General features: G+C 41.6%; 1 pseudogene; it reads left to right on the forward strand.

The window, feature by feature from the left end:
* Positions 1-5,517: 5,517 nt before the first annotated feature.
* On the forward strand, positions 5,518-20,098 carry LOC138242529 (scavenger receptor cysteine-rich type 1 protein M130-like; annotated as a pseudogene).
* The last annotated feature ends 2,518 nt before the right edge of the window (positions 20,099-22,616 follow it).

Consider the following 22,616-nt stretch of genomic DNA (forward strand, 5'->3'; position numbering starts at 1 on the left):
GACCACTCAGCCAACCTGACAAGCGATGACAAAAGCTGTGCTGAATTCACCAGTAGTTCACTAAACTGGGTTTCTTCCTTGAACAGATTTGCTTGTCTACAGAGTAAATTGCAAAGTCCAGGTGTGCAAAGCTCATGGAGACTTATTCAGAAACACTTACTGCTGTAATAAATGCAAAAGGATCTTCCACAAAGTATTAGTTGGGGGGGTTCACACTTATGCAACCAGGGTGTTGTAGGTTTATTAGTTTCAATTATTTTTCCAAAATTTTTCTCTTGAATTTTGTTGGTTGCAAGGTCACATTAAGGATGAAAAGACATCTGACATGATTTATCTTGATTTCTGGGTTAACATCACAAAAACCTGCAATTTCAATAAGGGTGTGTAGACTTTTTATATCCACTGTACAGTCACTTCCTTTGTTAAGCGCCATGGGGCAACCTAGTTATTGTGAAAGGCGCTATATAAAAATTAATTTAATTTAATTAATCCAGAGCATCAAGGCACTTTACAAATCATGCATAGAAAAGTAGAGTATAAATGTGTAAAACCGTAGTTTCTGAAGTAACTGCTTGGATAATCCAACTGCCACTGTTGTTACTGCTTCTGCTGCTAATACTACTACTGTTACTACTACTACCACCATGACTTCAGATTCTAATACTTATTCTGATACTAATATCCTGACCAGGTCTAGTGCAAGTGTTCACATTACTCCTGTCCTGGAGTCCTTGCACTGGCTTCCGGTCAAATTCCGCATAGACTTTAAAATCCTCATGCTCACCTATAAGGCTTTACATGGCCTGGCACCTCAATACCTGTCTGAACTTTTATCGCCCTACTCCCCACCTCGCAACCTCCGCTCTTCAAATTCTGCCCTCCTTACTGTCCCCCAAGCCCGTCTACATTGTATGGGCGACAGGGCCTTCTCCTGCTATGCCCCCAAGCTCTGGAACTCTTTGCCCAAGGATATCAGAGAGTCACCTTCTCTAAACTACTTCAAATCCAGACTCAAAACCTTCTTCTTCAGAAAAGCCTTTACTTAACTGGTTCCATTCTTCACCCCTCTGCTCTTCTTAATACCACCTTCCACGGTCTCCTCTATTGTTATTGTTGTATTGTTGTAATTATAATTGTGTCCTATCTTGTGAAATCTTCTTATTTATTGTTGTAGTCTTCTTATTTATTGTTATTGTCATCCTGTAAAGCGCTTTGAGAAGCCACCTTTAAAGGCGCTATATAAAATAAAGTTTATTATTATTATTATTATTATTATTATTATTATTATTATTATAATACTCCTGCTACTACTGCTGCTGTCAATACTAGTAATAGTGATAAAAACAGGGCACTCACAGATCTGTGGATGTGGGTCTGGACTCTAGAAAGTGATTCCATTCGCAAACAGCTCTGGACCTCAACACCTGTTGATGGGTCACTTCTGTCAGACACACCAGTGGAGCCCAAGCCCACCTAAACACACACTCACACACACTGACAGATATACACCCACACACTCACACACATTATCACACACTGACAGACACATCCAAACACTCACACACAGACTCACAGACACACACATAGACACTACGAATACTTATAGACACACATCCACACACTCACAAACACAAATTCACACACTGACAGACACCACACACTCCTCACAAACACCACACACTCACAAACACATACGCTCATAACTACAAATACACTATAAATAACACTAATACAAATACCAATTATATCGCAACAGTAACACTATCACTAAGACTTACACTATCATCATCACCAACACTGACACAAAATACTACTACACTTATAATACTAATAATAACAGTAATGCTATCAATAAAACTAACATGACTACTAGTGTAAATAATCTAACCTTATCTATATAATTATCACTAATATTAACAGGAATACTAGCATTAAAACAATCAGTAGCACTATCATCATTAATACTCACATGAACACTAGCATTAATGTTAAAACTACTGATTGTACTCACACTAATATTAACATGAAGACAATATTAGTATTAGTTGCTATCCGTGACGTCACACCGCTCTTTGTGACGAAGGCGAGACACCTAGCAGTGCACAGTGACTTGGCGCCTGTCGCCGTGGTTACCATTCTTATGATTTGTAAACAGTGGAAAAATACATTTAAGCTTTACTTACACAAATTTATCAACTTGGAATATAGTTTTTAAGAATTTATCAACTTGGAATATAATTTTTAAGCTCTACTATACAATTCCTAAACAATCATTTGAATAATAATTATTTAATTTCGGATTGAACATTATTAACACTAAAGGCGCTATTGTAATTGATCGATACAGGCTGTATTGACTGTTTTCTAGATATTTAAAACAGGGTCAAAACGGGAAAAGAATTAGTACTCACCAATCCGTGAAGTTAATCGATTATTCTACGGTTCTTCAGTTGAATTAATTGGTTGTCGATAGATAAGTGATCAATAAGTCTCCTCCGTGCGCTCCGCGCGCCTCCCGCGGTCTCGCTCTCTGATCCCGGCGCTCTGGCAGGTGAATGTGACGTCACAGCGCTCTTTCTGACAGAGCAGAGCGCGTCTCCGCTGGAGGAGACTCCTGTCCGGAGACCGGGAGGCTTTTCATACACATATAACATCTCCAAAAATAAAGGCGATTTATAACAGCTGGAAATGGAAAGCGACAAACCGAGGAATAACATTTATGAAACAAAAAAAATAGTTTACTTCGCAGACTAATGCGTTGTATAGCATACTCCCGTAGAGCAGAAGAGAAAGGGCACAAGTCCCTGTAATTAGCGTTTTTAAGCGTTTTACACGAATCTCCACAGAACAGAAGCCAGGAGGATCAGACTCCTGATCCTGGAGGTTGAAGAGCATCTCCTGGTTTTATTTCCACTCGAGCTCTCAGTTCCTCAGCCAGTTTGATGATTTAATTAACTGTATAACTGTTATCAGACTCTGTTTAACTGTATATTTATAGGACTCTCCGTGAGAGACCTGTGGGAGACGCTGTATCCCAGGGCTGGTGTGGAATAACACACATACAGGTCTTCTGTGTGATCTGAGTCCCACTGCTCAGAGCTACAGACTGGTCAACTGGTCACTATTGTAGACAAGACCATCAGTCTGCTGCTGCTGCTGCTGCTGCTGCTGCTAATCATATTACATTTATAAGAGTGGCAATACTGCTGTTCATTAAATCAGTAAAAATAATAATAATAGATAAACACATATTGCTCAATTTTCAGTAAAACACTTCTGACACTAAGAGGCTGTGAGGAAGGAGAAAAGGGGGAGATGTGACCTGAGTCCAGGCTGTTCTGTCTGATATTATTCATGGAGCAGCACTGATTGTCTGAATGTCCTCTGGTTCTGAATTGTCGGGATAAAGAGAAGGATGGAGATGAGCTTCTGTCTGTTCAGGAGGGAGGAGTTTGGGTAAAGTACTGAGGGACTCAGAGCTCTGTGTGTGAGTCTGAGCTGTGAATCTGACTGAGAGGAGAAAATATTTTTGTTTTATTCTGCCTCTGAGAAGTCTTTTCCTTTGCCTAGCAATGTAACATCCCCTTCAGATACTCTGCACAGACTGTCAGAGTGAGAGAAGAGGAGAGAGAGATGGACAGATAAGAGCACACACAGCGAGAGAGACAGGATGGGGGAGAGAGAGGAGAAAGAGCAGGAAGACAGTGCAGGTGTTCAACCACACTGTGACCACAGGAGACAGGAGGCTTTTCTCAGCTGCTGAGGAGCTCAGTGCTCATGGCCACTCAGGCTCAGAGGCTCTGGCAGCAGTCAGGTCTGAGAGCTTCTCCTCATACTGACACTGGAGCTCTGAGAGTCAGCCTCCATTCTGACAGGAACAGCCCCTCCTGTTCAGCCCTGAGAGACACCATGAGAGAGCTGTGTGGGGAGAGGACCTGTCACCCTGTAGAGCTCTGAACACTGGACTCTCCTGTGTCTCCCTGTGCAGCACTAGAGCTCTGAACACTGGGCTCCCCTGTGTCTCCCTGTGCAGCACTGGAGCTCTGAACACTGGACTCCCTGTGTGTCTCTCTGTACAGCTCAGCTCTCAGCTGCCTCATCACACTGACACCCACAGCCTCACAGTACAGCCTGGCTTCCTGTGCTGGAAGAGCTCGGAGGAGCACAAACCACAGTCTCACTGCAGAGCCTGACCTGTAGCTCCAGTACAGCTCTGCCTTAAATCACCACTGTATTAACAAGGACTGAACTTTTTTTATTTCATTATTTTGTTGCTTTTTCAAATTTGAAACTGACTCCTGCTCTGCGGCTCCTGCTGCTGCAGCTATTATGGTGAAGCTGTAACACAAGAACTCTGCTATATTGAACAGGAGAGTTTAAATACAGCATAACTGCTAATACTACTACTGCTACCACAACTGCTGCTGCCACTGATACTACTGCTACTACTACCTATAATAATAAGGAAGAGGATGTGAGCTGTGCCCTCACACTGTTCAGACTGGTGGTGTATCAGTGTATCAGTATCAGTTCAGCTCCACTGTGCTGTTAGAGAGTCTCAGTCATGCAGTCAGCTCCACACAGAGAGACACTGGGGCCACAGCTGGAGGGGTTGGAACATCTGTGTGGATTGTAGCTGAACAGAGACAGACACAGGGTCTGAGGGACTAAACTGGAAGAGCTGCTGTCCACCAGGCTCAGTACATAAGGGACAATCACTGCTGGGCTTTTCTTTCTTTTTCATTTAAATTATTGATCACAGTCACAGGACAGCCAGTTCTTATTCAGTCCACCTTGTCTCTGTATTCCTGTGCTGACCTGAGTGACCTCACTGCCACCTTGAGCACAGGCTCTCCTCACACTGCCCTTGACCATGACCAGAAGACATTACTGTCTGGAGACACAACAACTCTGTGAGTCACTGCAGGACACCAGTCATTGGACACTGCCTGACACAGACAGCAAGACAGGACCATATTCAGGACACCAGTCACTGGACACTGCCTGACACAGACAGCAAGACAGAACCACGTTCTAGACACTTCCTGATACAGACAGCAAGAATTACAGGACCATATATACATAATTGATTATCTTGATACTGATTTTCAATTATAATACTTGTCTAGAACTGCAAAGATTTTTTTTTGTTTAATATCTGATCTCTTCCTGCCCCTGTAGCACCTGCAGCCCTGCTGTCTGTATCTGTATCTGTGTTTCCTCCAGTGAGACACAGAGCTGCTCCTGTCTCTCCTCTCCTCCGCGCTGCTGGGAGTGTCTTCAGGGAGAGGAAACAGTGATGTGTCTCTGATATATATGGAGAAGACTGAAAGGGCCCTGTCTGATTGGCCATCCCGCCTGTGTGAGAGGTTCCTGCTGTCAGTCTGAAAAGGCAGTGCTGTGTGTGATTGGCGGGGCGGGGGGCTGTGTTGTTACTGGGGGTCTGGGGTGCGGAGCAGCAGCTCAGTTGCCCTGTGGGCTCAGGGGTGAAGACAGCTGCGCTCTGTCCTGATGACAATGGAGAGCTGCCTGTCCATCTTCTCTCTCGCTGTCCTGGTGCTGCACAGCTCAGCCAGTAAGTGACCAGTTTTTTCCTGTACAGACAGACAGACAACAACTGGAATTAAATTAATTAGATTTTTTATGTAAATGGAGCAATAAGTGGGTTGAACAATTTTTAAATGTTTAATTTACATTCAGCTTTGTGGGTATTCATCAAAAATATTTTAACTGTATTTTATCTTGGTCTGTAAGTAAGGAAATATAATTAGCTGTGTCTAAATATAATTAGTTGCTTTTAATTTTTATTGGATTTTTTAAAAATATTCTTAAGATTTCTAAACATTATATAATAATAATGTTATAGATGGATACAGCAGAAGCTGGCCATTATCACCCTCTATTCATAATTTGTGAAAACATGGAGCGTATAAAATCTTTAAAAAGTTATTTAACTTACTTGTTACTGTAATAATAAACTTTATATATAAGTGATAATTTGAGTGATATGCTGTGACATGTGAAAAAGTCTTCATTTACTCGAAAACAAAAAAAGTGTGAGCAATAAAAAATGTTTCTAGAATAATATCATATTATACAGGATGATTCAGAAATACCCTGGGTTGTTTATTGTTTTATTGTGTTCAATTCTGACTCCTCAGTATTGTATTAATACAGACTGGTGCATTAATAGAGATACACGTGTTTTTAAATAGTGAATTATTATTGAGACTGATATTAAATTATTACAGACTGATATATTAAAAGATATACAGTAAATGTGTTATTACCACCTAAAGTGTTTATGCTAGAGAATTAAGACTGGAGTTTTAATGCTGCCATTATATCTTTGGTGTATTCAGACAGTCCAGGTTTCTATCGTTAAGCTGTGTGATATTCAGTTGCTGTGAAAACAAGTAGTTCCTCTAGGTGTTTTAAGAATATGTGTTCCAATATGATAGGAAGTTATAAATGTGAATTCTTCATTTTAAAGACATACAATTACATTTTGAAAATGTATTTTCAGTCATAGGACAATTACCTCTTGTATTTTTATAGTGTGAAAATAAAACGTGTATACTGTATGTATTTGTATTTGTATACCTTGTTCATAAAGACCAGGCTTGCTTGTTTTCACATTGAAAACCACAGGCTGATAAAAGTTACATTCATTATTGGTTTATAAGCTATAAAATGAAAAATATTAACAAAATTGTGGAAATTCTTAGTATTGTAGGTGTATTATTATTAACTGGGGTCTCATCAGAAACTGAGGTGTAACATTAATAACATTAACAACTACAAGACATTGTGGCATTACAGGAAGAATTAAAAAATGGTAGTTGTGTTTTGTGTTTATACAGGATTTGTCTATTATTTAACAGCTAAATAATTTAATTTGTGTTTTTAGGTTAGTTATCTAATGACAGGTTTTTTTTGTAAATTGTGAAGTTTTAATAAGAATGCTTTATTGTTTTTGACTACATTCGGAATCTGAAATTATTATCAAATCCAATTATATAAGTATAAGTAATACAAATTAAATATTTAATTACATGTTATCATACAAATTAAATATTTAAAAATTAATTCGTAATCACAGGACTCAAGTTTAGATTTTTGAGCAGTTGCTCAGGACAACATCACAATAAATGTATCTGTGCCTATATGTTAAACCTGTTGAATTCAATTAAATTCAACTGTATTGTCATTAAACTTACACAGGTGCAAGGTATAATGAAAAGTGTTTCTCATTAGTCACTCAGGTGCATTATATAAATAGGACAGAAGATAAGACAATAGACAGTAACACAATAGCAAAAACAGTAACATGTAATAACATAACATAAATAACATGTAATCAAGTAATCAAAACTGTGGAAAATTCCGCAAACAGAGAAAATATTACAGGACAAAAACAGTGCAAGGTAATTCTTGGAAAAGTGCAAAAATAGTATGGTTAAAAATAGTATGGTTAATTAATAAATATTAAATATTATTACGACCCGATACAGTTTTACTGGGCTGTCTGGTATTTTTGAAAAATGTTGTTCTTTAATATAATTTAATCTGATGATCATGTGTTAAGTTTAGATGTTGGCAGGTAAAGGCTAGAAAATCATTGTCAACAATTCACATACAGACAATGGGAATATACACCTCACACACATTTCAGCACAACATGTGAAGTACCTGTCAGCCTCTGACCACTGTTGTGACCACAGGTCCCACTAACACAGAAACACTGGTCCCAGGACTTGGAAGCCACAGAGTTAGTACAGTGTCCAGTACAGTGACCACAGTCTCCTGGAACCAAGGACCAGCCATCTGAGGTTCTATAGTCATTACAGCCACTGCCCGCCGTAGTGACCACAGCATGCAGAAGCGCTTTTCTGTTTAATTTAAAACTCAGCTTTATGGATATCCCTTAAAATTATAATTGATGCTATAAATAAGGGAGCTTATATAATTAAAAATAATTATAAATAATAACAAGAATTTCACCTCTACAATTTATCATAATATTAATTCAGCTTATATGAATTTTTAAACTATTTTCTATTAATGCTGTATTAATAGTTTTATATGCAGTTATACACTATTACACACAACACAGACTAAGGATAGTGTTTTTAAGTACTAACATATAATTATTATAACTATTAATATTGTAGATATTTAGCAACCTTATCAAAAATGATGTACAACTTGACAATCCCTTATCTATTACCATAATAATAAAATACAAAATTTTGGCTGTAATTTGGGTCATGTGCTAGGACTTGTGGAAATTTTCCCATTTGCAAACAAATAGGAATACAAATGTTTTAACAATAATACAACATCTTCAAAATATTTACCAGGGGTTGTTTATTTCATTGTGCTCAATTCTGCCCTCTCTAACAGGTATAAAAACACACTAGTGTATTAACACAGATCAGTGTGTTTTTAAACATTGTTGTATTGATCAGACTGATATTTTATTTTACACAATGATGAATTAATATGTTTTATTAAAGTAATTAACTGATGTGTTATTAAACACTGGAGTATTTTAGACTAATATTTTAACTGAGATAAGTGTGTTATTTAATACTAGAGTATTATTGAGACTCCAGAATTATTACTATTGATACATGTGCATTTACTGTATTATTAAAGTAACATTAATAATAATAACATTATAACATTATGGAAATGTTATTAAAAATAGAGTATTTTGAGAGAAGGTGACAATTTTAGTGCAAAGAACTATTACAGACAGGTGATCAGAGATAAAAGTATATTTAAGGCACGTTTCCGATTAACAAATAATATTAGTAACTATTGCAGGTGAATGTGCTAATACAAATAGGAGTACTGAAAGTAAATGTATTAAAATATTTTTGATCCATGGTTATTTTTGAGAATGATTACAGTAGTTTTAGATACTATGGTAATTATATTACAGAAGGATCTAACATTGTAACATGATTGAGGACAAGACATATAGTTGTGTTTATTTGTTATAACAGTCACGTCCAGGTGGTAGGTATTTGTATTGCAGTGTGTTGTAGTTTTCTGACCTGAATCCATACTGGGTGCTTTTAGACAACAATGTCCAGTTTCAGTAACAACACAGGAGTCCTGAGGCAAATCTTGTAGTTTTTTCAACTTTAAACAAAAGTTTGGGATCTGTTCAGACTGGAGTTTTATTTGAGAAATGTGTCTGTTCTGTAGGAAGAAATGTGTATTTGACCCGGAAGTCCTTCATTTTGAAGAGAGAAAGGTTTAATTATTTTTCCATGTTTATTCTGCATTTGACTGATACTTCACAGCTAAATGAATTGTTGTTTGTAAGTCTTAGATAACTAATGATAGGGATAATTTTTCTTACATTATGGAATTAAAAAAAAAGATGAATAAAAATAACCTGTGCACTGTGATTCTAGAATATATTATTAAGTGCAACTATAATTCAATCTGTGAATTATGTACTAAGATCTTGAGAGGTAAAAGCTAAAACACATTGTTCACATATTTATCATGTAAGCATAGCAAAAAATATATGAATAAAAAATAGTATTTAAATGAATTGTAGCATATAGTGTGTAATGGAAAAAAATATTTCACACTCCAAACTGAAGGTGATTGAAAATGTAATCAAAAAGAACAAATATAGTTACTGTAAATGTGCCCTGGACAGTAAGTATACACACTTCACGTACAGTCTGGGCTGGGACTGACTCAACAGCAACATTCCCTCGAGCTTTCACCCTGTCATTCAGACTGGGTCAGGACGTCTTTCAATTAAACCTTCAGTCTTTCATTCAGGCTCCCAGTCACACTAATCACCTCTTTATTTGAAACTGTTCAGAACACCGAATCTCCATCGTTAGAGCTAAATCTTGTGAACCTAGCGATCGCACTCCTCTCATAGTCAAGTTTATCACTCGGTTATTTTAATTTCTCACTACTCCTGCTCTTCGATCCTGAAATATTTTCTCTGTTTTAATTCTTTCCTTTTCCTCGCTGACTCTCCAGCCTTTCTTTTCTTTATTTCAGCTGGGAGACGGGTGTCCCTCTTTATTGTTTCTTTCTGCTCACCTTTTTCATTCAGCCCAGCAGCCTGCATTCGATCTGATATTCCCTGATCATTCAAACTCTGAAAGAGCTCAAAGTCCCGTGCCTGGGTTTCAATTATATCTCCAGCTGCAGATTTTCCAACTTTCTGCAGCATTACACTTCACATATTTCAGCACAAGTTGTGAAGCATCCATCTATTAAGAAAATAAGATTCTGTTTTGGATTTTATAACTTATTTTCAAAGTAGACTGTTGAAAAGACTTATTAGTGTTTAAATCTCTTACTTGATACAGACATGCGGTCAGTGCCCACTGCTAAGTACATGTGGGGGCTGAGACCCAGATACACCAGATACACCAAACCTGGTTTCAGTCATTCAGCCTTCTGACACCACAGCCACTGTCCATTGTACTGACCACAGCTTCCAGAAACACAGGAGCACAGTCATTTCAACCACTGTCCACTGTACTGACCACAGCTTCCAGAAACACAGGAACACACTCATTACAGCCACTGTCCACTGTCCTGACCAAAGCTCCTAGAAACATAGGAACACACTCATTACAGCCACTGACCACTGTACTGACCACAGCTTCTAGAAACACAGGAACACACTCATTACAGCCACTGACCACAGCTTCCTGAAACACAGGAAGACCATCATTTCAGCCAACTGACCACTTCCAGAAACACAGGAGCACAATCATTACAGCCACTGTACTGACCACAGCTCCCAGAAACACAGGAACACAGTCATTTCAACCACTGTCCACTGTACTGACCACAGCTTCCAGAAACACAGGAACACACTCATTACAGCCACTGTCCACTGTCCTGACCACAGCTCCTAGAAACATAGGAACACACTCATTACAGCCACTGACCACTGTACTGACCACAGCTTCCAGAAACACAGGAATGCAGTCATTACAGCCACTGTCCACTGTACTGACCACAACTCCCAGAAACACAGGAACACACTCATTACAGGCACTGTCCACTGTACTGACCACAGCTTCCAGAAACACAGGAGCACAGTCATTACAGCCACTGTCCATTGTACTGACCACAGCTTCCAGAAACACAGGAGCACAGTCATTACAGCCACTGTCCATTGTACTGACCACAGCTCCTAGAAACACAGGAACACACTCATTACAGCCACTGTCCATTGTACTGACCACAGCTTCCAGAAACACAGGAGGACAGTCATTACAGCCATTGTCCGCTCTACTGACCACAGCTTCCAGAAACCCAGGAACATCGTCATTACAACCACTGTTCACTGTACTAAACACAGCTTCTAGAAACACAGGAAGACCATCATTACAGCCACTGACCACTATACAGACCACATTTTCTAGAAACACAGGAACACAGTCATTACAACCACTGTCCACTCTACTGACCACAGCTTCTAGAAACTGAGGAACACCGTCATTACAGCCACTGTCCACTGTACTAACCACAGCTTTTAGAAACACATGAGCACAGTCTTTACAGCCACTGTCCACTGTAGTAACCACAGCAGAACAGCCCTCTGCAGTCACACAGTGATATGGACAGAGAGATATATAACAGGAGCTGGACACAGGTGTGTGGAGGGAGAGGTATGATGGCTGCTGGTGGACTTCCTGTCACTCCACTGTCTCTTGTTCCCCATGGGAGGGACTAGCAATCCAATCAAACAGGTAAAACAAAATAAAAATTCCAGATGTGCTTCTAAAATGTCTTAGTATAAAAATATCCTGTAGACATGGTGATAAGTGTTGTTTCTCTCTCTCTGCAGGCAGTGCTGATGTGAGGCTGGTGAATGGTGCCAGTCCCTGTGAGGGCACAGTGGAGGTGTATCATGGTGGAGAGTGGGGGACAGTGTATGACAGTCTCTGGGATCTCAATGATGCTGCAGTGGTGTGCAGACAGCTGGGCTGTGGATCTGCTGTATCAGCACCAGGAGGAGCTCACTTCGGACCAGGGTCTGGATCAGTCCTGCTGGGCTGGGTAGAGTGCAGCGGGTCTGAGTCTGCGCTGAGGGCCTGTGGAAACACTGAAGTGAAAGACTGGGGCTTGAGTCATGACTCTGATGCTGGAGTGAGGTGTTCAGGTAAGAGACAGAGACTCTCTCCAGTCTCCAGCTTGAGGACAATGAAAACTCCTCCACTGATCTAGAGTCCATCATCATGATCCATTTAATTAAAACTAAATAAATTAAAATCTAGTATTGATAATATGATGATAATAATAATTAAAAGCAATATACGTTATAAACATATTATATTAAATGTATATATTAATTTAAGTGTGTCTTGTTTCTGTGTTTCCTCTGTGTTTATGTAGCAGGACAACAGGAAGTGTCTTCCTGTAGCTCATCCTCTCTCTCCAGGCACTTCAGTGTTGTTCAGTGTTGTTCAGTTTAAACAGGCAGGCTGTGCTCAGTGAGTCTGTATCTACTTCACTGCGCCTTTACTGTTTTAGCACTGGTGAAGTGACAATCTACTGTGGTTCCACTGTGCTGATGGGTGAAATGCCTTTTCATTTTCAGGTGTTTTAATGGTATTTTGGTGTCAGTGTCAGTGGATCTGGTCAGTCTCAGGTGTGTTTAAATGGTATGTTGGAGCTCAGTGCTGTAGTGGAGTTCAGCTGCACTACCAGCTGTCCAAGGGGCTGATCCTTGGTGGTAGAGTGACTCTCGGTCTGATTCTGAGGAGCCCAGAATTTAATAATTTAATGTCAGATAAGCTCCTAATGCAGCTTTGGATATAAATAGAAAAGAAAAAGAACAGTTCTGTTGGTTCATTCATGTAATTTAATTATTTCACATTTGCTATTTCAGACTGGACCTCTAACGTCTTAACTGCTCTGCCATATTTTGACTTCTTTAAGGCACTGATGGTCATGTATTTTCTTGTGATGCACTGTAGCCAGTAGCTGACTCTAGACCCAGGTGTGTGTAATTAGTGCTGAACTCCATGAGAGTGTGTCATTCTCTGAGATCTGCTTTCATGTGGAGAAGCACAACCCTCGATGTGTCCAGAGTGTCTGTCAGTGCCCAGGTCAGACAGTCCTGCTCCAGCAGTGCAAGGCTGTGACAGTCCTGGTCTTGTCCAGAGTGTCTGTCAGTGCCCAGGTCAGACAGTCCTGCTCTAGTAATGCCAGGCTGTGACAGTGCTGGTCTTGTCCAGAGTGTGTGTCAGTGTTCAGGTCAGACAGTCCTGTTTCAGCAGCACCAGGCTATAGGGAATCTTTTCTTTGAGTCTACGACATGTCGTTCTGCTTCTGTGAATTTGGTGATAAGGATCAGTTTTTCCTTCTGTATTTATTAATTCTACAGCCCTAGATACACTTGGAACCATCAATTGGAAGAAGCAGTTAGAAAATGGATGGATGGATTTGTGATCAGTTTCTATTTTTACTTATTCTACAGTTGAATGTGTTCCACAGGTGGCATATTCAGCACTGTGGTTATTGCTATGAACATGTGGAACAGCTGGAATGATGCTGATAGTTTGATTTGTAATATTCCACAAACTGATAAATTTAGTGTCTCTGATTTTTGTATCTTGTATTTGCCCCAGTGTACAGATAATAATGCACTGAACACCTTCTTTAGAGGCAAATGCTAGAGCACAGAGGTGTCACGGACGTCCGAAGGGACAAACGGTGGGGAGCAGGAGAGCGGAAAAAGACCCATATGCGTAGCGGCGAGACGGGAAAAAGGCCCGGGCTCATTAGTGCAAAGAGTTCAGGAATGCCGTATAGAAACCTATGCCCTCAGGGAGCGGACGTGGGGCGCCCTGGTGCTAGGGGGGTCTCAGGACATCCGAACCTCAATGCTGAGCGAGGACAGAGTGCAAGACCCGGAAATATATAGCCCAAGGGAAAGAGAGGGACAGGAAGGACAGCAGACCGGAAACTAGGGACAGGACAGAGAAGGAGCGCCCTCTGGCTGCAGAGGGCGTGACAAGAGGTGGAGATTGATGATTTAGAGTCTTAACATTCTACAATTATTAGATGTACATGTATCTACATTATTTCCAGAGGAAAGGAATCAACTTTACAATCTGTAAAAAAGTTCAGCCCCCAAATATTTTATGGTTAAACTTTTTGAAGTTGACCTTTCAGATTTTTTTCCAACTCTCCTCTCTTTCATTTAATTTTTATTTATGTCCTATTATCTACTTTTTTATCTATATCTATCCTATTATCTATATTCTTATTGAAAGCACTCTGCATTATTGTACAATTGATTGTAATAGTGTATGTATTTCTAAAATGTAATTTTCTATGCCTAATTGTAGGTGTAAATATATTTATGAATGAAACAATAGGAAGTCAAGATTTAAATTGAGAATCTATGATATTTATTTTTTCACATGAAGTTGGTTTATTTTCATAGGGTAGTAAGTTTAATTCTCACAGGCACCAGGTTCAGTGACAGTGAGCAATGAGCTGTACTATGAGAGATTACCTGCTGAGACTGACAGCCTGTAGTTCTCTATTGCAGGTTTCCTGAGGCTGGTGAACAGACACAGTCTCTGCTCTGGGAGAGTGGAGGTGAATATCAAGAACACCTGGACCTCAGTGTGCGACTCTGACTTTGACTGGCAGGATGCAGAGGTTGTCTGTCGGGAGCTGGACTGTGGGGCTCCTGCAGTGATATACAGAGGCGCTCATTTCCGACAGGGCCAGGGTGCAGTCAGGTCAAAGCAGTTCCAGTGTAGAGGACAAGAGTCCAAGCTACAGCACTGCCCCACTGCAGCCAGGCCAGAGCAGAGCTGCTCCCAGAGTAGAGCTGTGAGTCTGACTTGTACAGGTAAGATTGTCACAACGTTTTCACTCATGGAAACAATCGTTATAGAGTCATAAATGATACATATTGTGATTGGGTGATCTCTGTTGTAGACTGAGTGATCTCCAGGGGAGAGTGGGTGATCTCCTGAGGAGTGTCGAGTGGGGCAGCACGCAATCGGCATGTTCTAGGCAGGGTCCCAAGCACACACCCCACACACCAGACTTAATTTAAAACAGTGATTTATTAGCTGGAACTTACAGTATATGACCTGGACCGGGCACACTAGACATAGCTGCCTGGGCTGTTTTGTGAAACGTATATCTACAGCCTGTCCAATTGCCAAAACTATCCTTCAGCCTTGAGGCTGGGAAAACTTATCAGCCTATGCTGTGTCAAAGCCTGTTTTAATATCAGCAACCTATCCTTCAGCTCTCAGACTGTGTGGGGAAAAAAGTACAGTTAGCAGGTAGGAGGTAGATTTTTCAATTGTAACAAAGCTGCTCACTGATGAAGCTAGGAAAAGTAAGGTAAACAGCCAGTGTGATGGCAAGGACTGTTACAGAAATATCAACGCTATTCTTCAGGCCTAAGACTGGAATTGTAGAGATGAAAAATGTAAGTGAAAACTTTCATCTTGGGGATGATTTATTAATACTTTATTTCAATATGTGCCAGGCTGAGGCAATTATCGGGGAATTTTTCTGTCTTCTCCAAATCCTTCCTGGTTTCATGTGGCCTAGAGCAGGGTGCTAATTGTCTCCTATGAGCTGCACATCGTTATCTTACGTATGGGGAAAACTTGGAAAAATGAGTCCCCAGGGAAAGTAGCACCCTTTGAGGAAACAATCACTTATGGCATCACAATATCTGTTCTTATTATATGCCTGCTATTGGTTTCTCACTCACTATGTGCTGAATCTTATAGTTTTTTTCACTGTATTGGTACTTTAATTTGTTGTATTTCTTGTAGCCTGCTGTGGTGTCATGCTGGTGAAGTTCTCTCCTATCTGCAGGATACACAGGGTTCAGGCTGGCGAACGGCTCTGACTCCTGCTCTGGCCGAGTGGAGTTACAGTGGCTCTTCAAGGACTGGGGGACAGTGTGTGACCTGTACTGGGACCTGAGAGATGCCAGTGTTCTCTGTCAGCAGCTGGACTGTGGGGAGGCTGTAGCAGCACCAGGACAGGCCTGGTTTGGACAGGGCAGTGGACCAGTAAGGGCTGATGTGTTTGAGTGCTGGGGCAATGAGAGCCGTCTCTCACACTGCGCTGTCTCTACATGGGGGAGAGCAGGGTGCTCTCATGGACAGGACGCAGGAGTCATCTGCTCTGGTGAGAATTATGTTTAAAAATCATGTGCTTACACACAGCAGCACACTGTCTTCATGATTTACTGAATACCTGCTCTGTTACACGCTGCCAGTAAAAATATATTCCTTAAAGCATGTGAGCATATTTGAATCATATCATATATAACTCAAATATTAACTAAAGGGGTAATCATTTTCATTGTCATTTTTTTTCAGATGATTAGGTACAACAATTCACTGTGGACATAAATCTGTTTTTACATTTATATTGAGATCACTGTCCTAAAAATGAAAGAAAGTATTGGATCTCAGTATCCCGTAATTAACACCTGAACTGTTTAATTAGTTTAATTAATGGAGCCCTATTTAACAGGAGGCTGAAAAAAAAGTGAGTCTCAGAAAGTCAATAATTACAGATGTTATGTACAGTTGAGCCCCACACACAGCTGACCCTGCACTGGTGAAACATCACTCCTGTGGACAGAAATGAGCTCCTTTCTTCTGTTTTACAGACTCAAATATGACCAGAGATTCACCTGGAGCAGGTAAAGAGAGATTGAAGACTGTCTTAATCACATCAGTGCTGTTTTAATTCTAGTTTCATTTCTGGTGCTAAACTGCACCTCTCACACATGGTTCACAGTCTGTTTTCTCTCTCTCTGTTTGTTTCACAGGTTTCCCTTCTTCAGCTGTTCCCTTTTCCAAAACACCAGGTATGAATTAGCCCCTGTTCTGTATCTCCAGGGCTCTCAGTGTGTGTTGATGTCTCTGTTGCTCAGTGGAATCCCAGATCAGTCAGTGAGGCAACAGCTGTGTGTGTGCAGTTTTTTCTGTGTGTCATAAACACACTAGGGTCTTTGGGATCTACAGCAAACGCATCTATCTGAATACTGCAATTTGTCACCGGTGGAGCTATTGTCTCTGTGCCCAGCAGTGGGTCAGAAAAGTAACTTATCTGGTATACTGCTTATGAACAATCTGTTACAATAAGTATATATTAAATTAATCAAAAGTCAAGAAACATTGTACTTGAACTGTATCTGCTGTGCCTAGTGGGCCGAGATAATCTTCAACTTGTAACAGCAGGTCATGGTGATCTCTTAGTACTGCACTGACCTCTGGACCCCTAACCTCTAATTCTCTGCTCCTAGATCAGCTGTCCCTCAGGCTGGTTGGTGCAGGAGGTGACTGTGCTGGGAGGCTGGAGGTATATCACAATGGTTCCTGGGGGACAGTCTGCGATGACTCCTGGGACCTGGCAGACTCTCAGGTGGTGTGCAGGCAGCTCCAGTGTGGGACGGCCCTCAGTGCCCCAGTGCCGGCCTCCTTCAGCCAGGGAACTGGACCCATCTGGCTGGACGAGGTGGGCTGTATGGGGAACGACTCGTCTCTGTGGGAGTGTCCCTCAGCAGGATGGGGACAGCATGACTGTGGACACAAGGAGGATGTGAGAATCCTGTGTTCAGGTGGGGGAGATAATTAAAATTACAATGATTCAGATTCTTTAATCCCACATTGTGGATATGGCTTGCATCTAGAGTGCCTAAATATGTTTGACTTGTGAGAATGTGAGAATCCTGTGTTCAGTAAGTTAACTAAATAAAATAATCCACATACTGGAATTCCACATTGTGGATATGGTTTGCATCTGGAGTGCTTAAATGCATCTTGTTGAGGAAAAGACTGAGCTGGATGCAGAATTAATTTTAAAATAAATATTTATATTTATGATACAGTTGTGAATGCACATATTCACATCCCAGCAAAAATAAATAAAGAGAGAAAGAAACTCAAGAGAAATTCCCCTCCACTAGTGAATGGGGATATATTCATCTCAGTCCTCCAGTAAAATCTAGGGTCCAAACTTTAAACTTCTCACATCAATAAGACCTGTTGTCTGTTTGGGTGTATTTGTCTTGGCCATTATCTTTCATGATTTTCTGCCTCAAATGTTTCATTTTGATTTGTTCCAAGAATGGCTTCTGGTCAGATCCTGATGACCCACACAGTGTTAAATGTCACCCTGAGCCACGTTTTCTCCATTCATAATGCTGCACCGCTCATCCTGAGCCAAGAGTTCTACTTTCATGCCTCAGTCTCTTAGTTGTGCTGCTGCTGAATAGCCAAGCTGATCAGAATGATGTTTTGGGTCAGAACCTGATCATGTAATGGGATTTTAAAGTTCTGTGTGATGCACTGTCCAGGTTCTGAATGAACAGAACCACACAGTCCTGCCTGTCACCTTCATGTCAACTGTGTTATTGTACAGCTGTCATTGTTTCATTACATGTTCATTTCATTTCATTGCTAGTTGTTTCTTACCAGTTCAGAATGAAACGTTGGGCTGTCTTGTCAGGGTTTGTTTCCTTTAACTTTCCCTGCTGTCTTGACAGATTACACTCTGCTGAGACTGTCTGCAGGCTGTTCAGGACAGGCAGAGGTTTACTACAATGGCACCTGGGGCAGTGTGTGTCAGAACGGCATGACTGACTCCACAGCTGCAGTGATCTGTAAACAGCTGGGCTGTGGAGACAAGGGCACCATCAGAGAGACAAACTCCAGGCTGAGCCCAGATCCCAAATGGCTGGACTTTGTCTCCTGTCGCAAACATGACTCTTCCCTGTGGCAGTGTCCCTCCTCCCCCTGGGGTCAGAATGACTGCACAGACCAAGAAGTGGCTAACATCACCTGCTCAGGTAGAGAGTGAAGAGTAATGCTGCCTTCCTCTTAAACAGCTCTGCAGTGATTGTCTTTATCTCGAGCAGCTCTGTGGATTAGTGTTTTGCCAAGTTCAGAACATAATAAGAGCTTTCAATTGAATTATTATAAATTTATATCCAAACATGTATAAAAATGAAAGCAATTTCATAGTTATTCATTTTATAATAATAATGTTTTTATATGACTATTAATCTTTGAAGGTCCTAGAAAAGAAGCTGACAGAAGCACTCCAGCCCCTCAGGAAGAGCAGCCTCAGCAGCACTGCCCAGGTGAGTTCAGTGTGTAAAACAGTCAGCCCTGAGCTGAGGAACAGTAACCATACAGCTCTCTTCTAGGGTCACTCAGTACCTCACTAATCTCTACTACAGTCACTGAGCTGAAGACACTCAGTAACCTCTCTGCTCTCGTCTACAGTCACAGATCTAATGACACTCAGTAACCTCACTGTTGTCTTTCAGTCCCATTGGCTCTGCGCTTGGTTGGAGGCACTAACTGCTCTGGCCGGGTGGAGCTGCGGTATGAGGGCTCCTGGGGGACAGTCTGTGATGACTCCTGGGACCTGCAGGATGCCCAGGTGGTCTGCAGACAGCTGGGCTGTGGGGACGCAGTGAGCGCACCAGTAGAGGCCTCATTCGGACCAGGAAACGGCGCCATCTGGCTGGACGAGGTGAACTGCACAGGCAGTGAACTTCACCTGTGGGACTGCTGTCACTCTGGACTGAATCATAGCGACTGTCGACACAAGGAGGATGCAGGGGTTACCTGTACAGGTGAGGAGAGTCTTAGAACTGTAGATGAACAAGGTAGCAGATCAATGGAGAAGTTAGACTGATGTTACCCATACTCTATCACTGCTTAATATCTAACTGAACCAACTAAGATCATCAGTCACAAGATTGGGATGTTTTGTAGCCCTGTGTATGTGAACAACACTAGGCTTTAATTCCGAACAAGACACCATTCATCTAGCAATCCTAGATTTGACCTCAAGGAACAAATATAAAGATTTTCTTTTTAAGACCACTGTGGATTCAACCTGCTGTAAAACCAAAGGCAAAATAATGACAGTTCTCCTATCTCTTTTACAGGTTTGTCAGAGACAACAGCCAGTCCAGCAACAGCTACAGGTGAACAGAAATCTTTCTGTCTGTCTTTCTGTCTCTTCAGATTCCGAGTGTAGCTGTAGTGTCTCCTCTCCTCTCTCAGGGTGAAGATCAGTGTCTCTTCAGATTCCCAGTGTAGCTGTAGTGTCTCCTCTCCTCCTTAAGTGTGAAGATCAGTGTCTCTTCAGATTCCCAGTGTTGTTGTAGTGTCACCTCTCCTCTCTCAGAGTGAAGATCAGTGTTTTCAGATTTCCAGTGTAGATCTTGTGCTAGTGTCCTCTCTTTCCTCACTGATTTAGTGACAGTCCTGATGGGTTAGATTGGGAATCCTTAACTATTCTTCATTGATCTTGGGTTCACCCTGAAGCCATGATAGCCACATATCGGAACAGGAGGAGAACAGGACATGTGTCGAAGTGTATATGAGCCCAAGAGCACCTCTCCTGATCCCTGTTCATCAATTGTCTCCCCCTCTCTCAGGCAGAACCAGGACAACAACCCAGACACAGCCACTGGGAGGCCTGTCTGCCTCGCCCCTGGTCCTCCTGCTGCTGGGGGCTCTGCTCTTCGTGGTGCTGGCCCTGTTAGTGGGGCAGCTGATCCAGAACAGGAATCTGAGGAAAGGTAGGGAGGGAACTCTTCATCCACATAGTGACCTCTAGTGGTCATTTCTGTCACTCACATGGAGTTGATATTTATATAATTACCTTTTCCTCACACAGCCCTATCTAAAGGAGCACTTGCCCCCTATCATGATGCCGTTTACGAGGAAATAGAGTACAAACTGGCCAGAGAGGGAACCTACAGCGCCCCCAGGAGAGGTGAGTGGAGAGAGTCTTCAGGAGTGATTAGTCTCCATCTTCTGAGGAAGATCTGAGGACTTAACACTTGTAGAAAATCTCACCATACTGGTTTTAAATCTGTAGAGTTTTCTTTCTCAACTGCTGTCAAAGTAAGTGAAGAAAAGCATCATAAACTCTGTGTTTCTGTTGACAACCTGGCTTCTCTCCCAGTAAGAGACAGTGCTGACTGACTGTAGGATTGTTTCTTCTCAACTGGTGTCAAAGTAACTGACACCACAGTTCACAGTTCCTGATCTGCCTTATACACACAAACTCTGAGGTAGCCAGTGGAAGGCAATGAGTCTGCTGTCTGACTGCAGGTAATACTGATCTGTCCTCCTGTTCACAGGGAGATTCCTCTCTGACGAGCTGCCCTCTGGGTACGATGATGTGGAGGACAGTGAGGGAGACCCAGTACCAGGTGAGGGGAGATGGAGTCAGGGGGCTCAGTGTGGGAGTGAGGAGGTCTTCAGTCCAGTACTCACTCTCACCTCAAACCAGGCTGACGTTTAGAGAACTTATGTAGAAAATCCTGAATTATATAAATATAACCACACGTGTTTGATACTTTATAAAGTCTGTTTTTCAGTGTTGCCTCACACTAGCATTATCTCAGCAAATCATAGATGCTAAGCAAAACTAGACCTGGTCAATACTGGGGTGGTAAACGGGGTGCTGCTCTCATTGGTTTTGATAGAAAAGGAGACTGCGGAACAGCATGCTGTAAAAACTGCCTTTCAGATCAGATAAATCAGCGACCCTAGAGTTTTGGCTTAACTATACACCACAAAACATTTAAAATCACACTTTCCAATTACTTTGCAGCTCTATGGTCAAAGTAAGTCTGAGTCCTGAAGTGTAAATTCTCTGTCTCTCTGTGTGGTTCAGGAGACTCGATAACCTCTCTGAAAGAAGAGATCCCAGAGTACTATGATGATGCTGTAACTGTACCTCAGAGTCCAGATGCCTTGTCAGGTGGGTTATTTCAGTCCAATCACATGGGGAAACTCTGCACCAATCCCACAGAGTCTGAATCTCTCTACTCTTTCTTGGATCTCAGCCTCTGAATACGGAGTCTGTACTACTCTGCACTAGTTACATGAATCTGACTCTCTCTCTGTGATCTCATCCCTGCACACTCAGTCTGGGTCACTGCTGCCAGTGTCCGGCTCCTCTTCAGTATCTCATAGGGTTCACATCACCACCCTCTTTGTCCAAATACAGCCAAAATTTCTCTGCCCTGTTTTCCTTCAACATCTTATTTGAAAATCTAGGAATTGTTTTACATTTATTACAGTTGTGAATAGGACTGGAAATCAGGTTCCCCCTGATCTCCTGTACTTAGAGCCTGGAGTTTTAGATCCTGTGTGATGTTCAGTTAATCAGTGTGTTCTGATGAGCTCCAGCAGTCCTGTGCTCTAGATAACTCAGTGTGCTGATGTGTGACAGTGATGCTGTGCTCTGTGTGCTTTAGGAAAGCTGATGTTCTCTGTGAAAGAAGAGGCCCCTGAGTACTATGATGATGCCATCACTGTGCCCCAGAGTCCAGACACTGTGTCAGGTGAGTTATTATAAATAAGACTAAGGAGTACCCCCTGTACCAGCCCACAGTAGCCTTTGTCATTAGAAATTAGTCTCAACCTAATTTCATATCTGCAAATAAACACCACCTAGAAGAGAAAAGGTCTCTGACAGGCCAGTCTGTCAGAATGACAGAGCCATTCCTGACCTGCTCTTCTGTTCACAGGGAGACTCCTCTCTGATGAGACACCCTCTGGGTACAG

Source organism: Lepisosteus oculatus, chromosome 14, assembly GCF_040954835.1.
Source record: "Lepisosteus oculatus isolate fLepOcu1 chromosome 14, fLepOcu1.hap2, whole genome shotgun sequence".
Lineage (NCBI taxonomy): Eukaryota > Metazoa > Chordata > Actinopteri > Semionotiformes > Lepisosteidae > Lepisosteus > Lepisosteus oculatus.